We start from the raw sequence: 6,000 nt of genomic DNA, 5'->3' as shown, positions 1-6,000 counted from the left end.
TGTTGTTATATGTGTTGCAAGAAAAGAAGAACTTTACATTGCTTTAACTTGCCATTGATGAGTATCATCTAAGACTTTTACACACTTTTATATGTATGTTCAAATAGCACAGATCAAGAACAATGGTAAATGTTGAAAATAACAAAACAGATATGTCATCAAATAGAATCCATAATAGTGATGACGAGACAGTGAGATGGACTATTATAGAAACTCAGAGATGATAGTCACTATTCCTTCTCCAATCATTGCGTAAAGGTATGTACAACTACACACGACATGTATATATTTTAATCTCTAAAAACTAGAGTGTTTGAAGTATTTTCTATCATAATCTCCAAGTGCAGTTATTTCCAATGATGATGTGGGAACTACTGCCTTTTGCTCACCACTTCACATCCATCTACATATTTGAGCAATCGTTATGGATATCTTATACTTGTTTTGGTCTTGTCAATATTTGTTGCAAGTAGAGATTCATATTTATGTGTATTTGTGGAAAAGTCCACTTGAATTTTTAGAATTGATTGAATTAAAGTCAAATGACAAACTAAACTCCCATATTCGTTGACTGTAGTGTAAGAGATGCCGAGCATGTAATTTCATGCTGCCAGTTTTCCCATACCAAAATGAAAGTTCACAATCTTCTTTCTTAAGTTTTTCTCTTTCCAATATCTGATTGTGTGTTAATAGTTCCTTTGGTGAATTTGATTAGTACGAAGAATTGCATAATATGTTGCCATACTATGCGGGTACATATGTTTCAATAGACCACCCCTTGAAAAACTTAACATGAATCCTCCATCGTTAATTATGCTTAGTTGTAATATAGGAATTGCATCTCGTCTAGTCCTCATTTTGACATTGATGCTGACACTTGTGATCTGGCTCACACTTTTGACATTAATAGCAATATTTAATCATGAATCTCTAACATTCTCTTAATCAGTATATTGTTTGAACATAAGTAGTGGGTAAGATCTAAAAATTGATCATTGAGTGCATGCATCAAATTGGTTTTTAGGATTTAGAATGGCGAAAAAATGAGGATTTACATAGTCACACATGAAGATTCTCCCCTTGGCATGGTAAAAGGGACTCTAAATGTGCTAAAATTTAGAGCAACTATAAGATGTGATCACGAAGATGAGTAGTCTCTTGGAGGTAAAGCTCTAGACAATGTTGATTGATGTATCTAAAGAAGGTTGACAGGGATGTACAGTGTCTAAAAAGATAATGAAATCTCCCTTTGATCTCATGGTAGGAGGGGCAACAGAAAAAGAAGTAGGTCTCTATTTCCATCTCAAAAGTATGCCGACTTTCACAAGGATATGATGACTTGTGAGGGTAGCTGTACGATTGAATCTACGAGCATGTCGTGGGCAGTTTCTCTAGGCTGTGGGTGACTTGTGAGGACAGTATGCATAATAGAATCCCCAAGCACACCATACATGCTTTTGCAAGGCTATGAGTGACTTCTGAGGGCAGTATGCATAATAGAATCCCCGAGCACACCATAAGCGGTTTCTCAAGGCTATGGCTCAATTGTGAGGGTAGTTTCACAGTTAAATCCCCAAGAATACCAAGAGTGCTATCTCAAGGCAATGGGTGACTTGTGAGGGTAGTTTCACAATTAAATCCATGAGCATAATACCATGAGCACTTCCTCAAGGCAATGGGTGACTTGTGAGGATAGTTGACACATGTCTGGGCATGTAATGACATTCCCTATGCACTGTACTCAACCACCGAAGTCCTAGTAGTAGGAATAGCACCTCTTGGGTATTGGTTGATTGAGTGTGTTTAGATATTGCATTGTGGCCATTGCTTCATTTTGTGTTGCTCCATGTTTTCTCTTAAATAAACCTATGATTTATTTGCACTCTATATACATCGATTGGTGTGAGTATGCTTATACCTCCTTGTATGCCTTGTGTTCTTGTTTGGGGCTATGTGACTATCTCCACAAGCATAGTGAGGCGGACCTGAGATTACCACACGATTGAGTGGTGTGACAAGGCATTGTTGGGGACTGGTGTAAAAGTATTAAATTAGATTTAGTGGCACCTACATGAGTTCCTTTTGCACCTCTCTCTCTCTCTCTCTTCTAATTTTAGTAAGAGTCATGCATGTATTCATGGATATTGTAATGTAGCAAATTGATGTATATGTATGTTGTTATACTCAAGTGATTTGGCCTTGACAATCATGTTATTGGACCCTAACTGAAGAGGATGTTATGTATTCAGCCATATGTTGGAGTTAGCACAGTCTTGGGTGAATATTAACTTAGCTTGTGGGAAAGTTTGCTAGATTAATGTCTCCACCAATATTTCAACACATACATTAATCAGTGCCTCCAATTGGTAATTGGCACCTTCATCCCTACTGGTCTGAGAACAGGCCATTTGTGTCAGGCAAAACAATGGAATGTGGGAACAGTTTAGGGGTCCTTGGTTGTAATGCACAAGCACAAAGTGATAGTGATTTTTTGTTCATTTTTGTTCATCTTGTTAGCATTGTTGTCCTAATTTAAGTGTGTAATGATGCAATTGCTTTAATGATGCAATTGCTTTAATGATGTAATGATCATCTTAAACAACTTAGAGCTTCATTGATAGTTTGATTTGACCCTACAACTACTAGATTCAATTTGAAGGCTCCAAGAAAAATTTCCTTTATGTGGTTGGCATGAAGTCGAAGAAAAATCGATGCTCATCCATGCCACATTTATTATTGCATGACCCAAAGATTTACATATCATCTCTAGGCCGCTATTTTAGCTTCTTTTTTCTAGTGATTTCATCATCATTGCACAAAATTTAACACACCATCAAGGGTATGGTGAATGTATAGGAGGCTCTTCTAACAGGCAACAAGTGAGATCGCAGATTTTCACATGTAGACGCTAGTGTTTACAATTGTTTGTGCACAAGCACAAAGTGATAGTGATTTTTTGTTCATTTTTGTTCATGTTGTTAGCATTGTTGTCCTAATTTAAGTGTGTAATGATACAATTGCTTTAACAAAATCCCCTGCATGTTTTATGCTTAGTTCCAAGGATTCCTTGGCGGGGCACTACATAGCCAGTACAACCAAAATACTTTCAAATAGAAACTATTTAGTAACCAGGACAAAAAAATTCTTCTAATAGAGAACACTACATAGAACCAGATCTAAGACACTATCATGCATAGAACTGAATGTTATGGTTGTGATCTTATTTTCAAATCTATGCAGCACAGAACATTATACTTATGTGTATAGATGAACTTCCTGTATGTGATCCAAAGCTCGTATGTTATCAAGTGTGTCCAATGATGGGGAGAGACCTCCATGCAAGCAGAAGATCTATAATGAAACAAAAGAAAAGAAAATTTTCTTATAGTAAGAACAAGTTTGTTGTGTTGCACAGGGTACCAACAAAATAGTGTATAATATCTTATTCTTTACCTAGCTTTCAATGAGGGCTGTCAGTTGCAAGTAATCAAAGAGATCTGTAAAATACTTCCATACATTTGCATTTCCATATTTCCTCAGACATTCATCGTAAAATCCATACCTGAAATTGCAAGAAAACAAAATAATTCTTGAACACAGTCGAAAAATTGAGATAAATTACAAATAGATTGACAAATTTTGGTCAGCTTTCTAATCTCCCCATTCAGATACTAATATTTTTCCTCCCATAATTTAGATATAGCCTCAAATATAAAACAATGTAGGTGTCTGCTTTAAGCATGATGATACGAAGAAATACTATAGTTAGTGCCCCTCGTCAAACAAGCCAAGCAACAATTTTTTTTGGTAATTTGAAGTTCCTAAACTGAATTATGTTCCCCTACGTAATTTGAAATTTATGTAACAAATCCTCTTCTACCTTTCAATGAATTCAAGGATGGTGGAGGAGTTAATTTAATATTTACTAAATTGTAGGACAATTTATCTTGGGAAATATAGGAGTTGTACGTGTGTTACGACAATGATTTTTGAACTCTAACCAGCTGCATTTCATAAATGTTGACTTAGGTGAGAAAATGGTTGTATTTAAATTGAGAAATGATGTTAATTCATTTGAATTTAAGAGATTATTGTTTATTGAGCTCGCCATTTGTTACAATTCAGTGTGAGAGCCTTTAATAGAAAAGTCAAGTTGATAACATATTTAAAAATAATGCATTTGATGCAATCATGCATTTTGTTGTTGTTGCTTATGTTGGAGATAGTAGTCTTGACCCATTAAGCTATATTATGATTATGTGAATTTATATTCTATCCATTTGCAAGTTATGGATTGGAATTATTTGCAAAAAGTTTTTTTAATATCAATTTCTTCTAGAGAGTGAATCGGGAGTGTGCAGTGGTACCAATGGATTTGGAAGAGAGCAGTGGATGACCCATGTTTTTTTTAGCTCTAGTATAGTCGTTCATCACAAAGCTTACATGTCATGTGTGGGAGTAACTCTAGAATGTCACAAATTAGTATATTATTATAGTTCAAATCTTGTTTATTTTAGTTTTAGTTTTATTTTGTAAAAGTCAATCTAGATTTAAATAATTATGCCTTTAGTTTCAAATTTAATGGGGGATTGAATTGAACTAACTATTTCCTCTTATTAACTAGTATACCAAATTACAACATTCATTTATTTATGAATAAAATAGAGATGCTTAGTAAAAGAAATTTACTCAAAAATAGGTATGGAGGTTTGTGTTTACTAGAGGGTAGCATGACCAAGCTTAAAAATAATAAGAATGGAAATACATGTGATCAGTGGATTTGTACATGTGAACAATGTGGCAAGCTCAGTTTGTAGGGGTAAGCCATATGGATGCCTAATTTTCATGGAAGCACCTTCATGCCCGCCTTCAACTTGGGACCTCATTGCTCCATTTGACAACATAGCAACTCAGTGTCCATTTTTGGCTACTCAAAGTTGTGTCTATTTATCTCCAATATTTGGTGCATTGAGATTTTGGTGAAACTGTTGTTATTTATTTCCCTTATTTACCAGGTTGAATATGTTGAAACATATGAACTGTAGTTGTTTGCATTAATATGGTTATGGTTTAAATGTAAAATAATTGTCTAATTTTCATTGTAGATATTATCATAATATTTGATTAGACACTTTGACTCTATCAAAGGAAATACTTTCCAATAAAGATTCATCTTAGACCACACCCAATATAGAATCATATACTTCTGACTTCATATTCCAGGATTCTCAATTTTGTATTCAAATGTCTTGTACCATTATTGTAGGAATAGTAGATTGAGGAATAGTGTTGGCAAATCTTGAATTTAGCATGCAACTCATCCATATCTATTCATAAAAATTTACTACACATTCTATTACAATTAAGGAGGGTGTCCCCTATTCACAAATGAAACAGTTGACAATGAACATAGAGATATAGCCTCAAATTTAGATATAGCCTCAAATGGCAAACAATGTACGTGTCTTCTTTAAGCATGGTACATGAAAATTGATAAATACATCATAGATCAGGGTTTTCAAAGGACTTCTGACTCAAATTTTTATGTCAAGGCTACTAGAAATGATATCATCCTTCTAGTTATATATGTCGATGATTTAATAATCATTGGTAGTTTGGCATCTTAATTCATGGAATCAAACAGAATTTATGCCAATCTTTTGACATGACCAACCTTGGGCTTCTCCACTACTGAATATTAAGAAATATAGATTAGATATAATATCTTTTGAATTTTGTGTATGTATTTACTCTACGAATTATTGTCACTTTTCTAAACTCTTCTATTGTGCAGATATATTTGTACATACTTCCTCACTGTTGTGATTTAATGATACCCTGAATTGTTCCTTCAATAAATCTAGATTATTACTGTAGATACACTGCAGATGCAATAATATCATGGTGACTAAATATACTTTTCATCCATAGATAATATATATATTACCATGATAAGTCGTGTCCCATATATCATTCTCAAAATCATCACTTTATCCTAGA

The sequence above is a fragment of the Cupressus sempervirens genome, chromosome 3 (assembly GCF_028749045.1).
Source record: "Cupressus sempervirens isolate cs-2001-9-10 chromosome 3, ASM2874904v1, whole genome shotgun sequence".
Classification (NCBI taxonomy): domain Eukaryota; kingdom Viridiplantae; phylum Streptophyta; class Pinopsida; order Cupressales; family Cupressaceae; genus Cupressus; species Cupressus sempervirens.
This window is presented reverse-complemented; position numbering follows the sequence as displayed.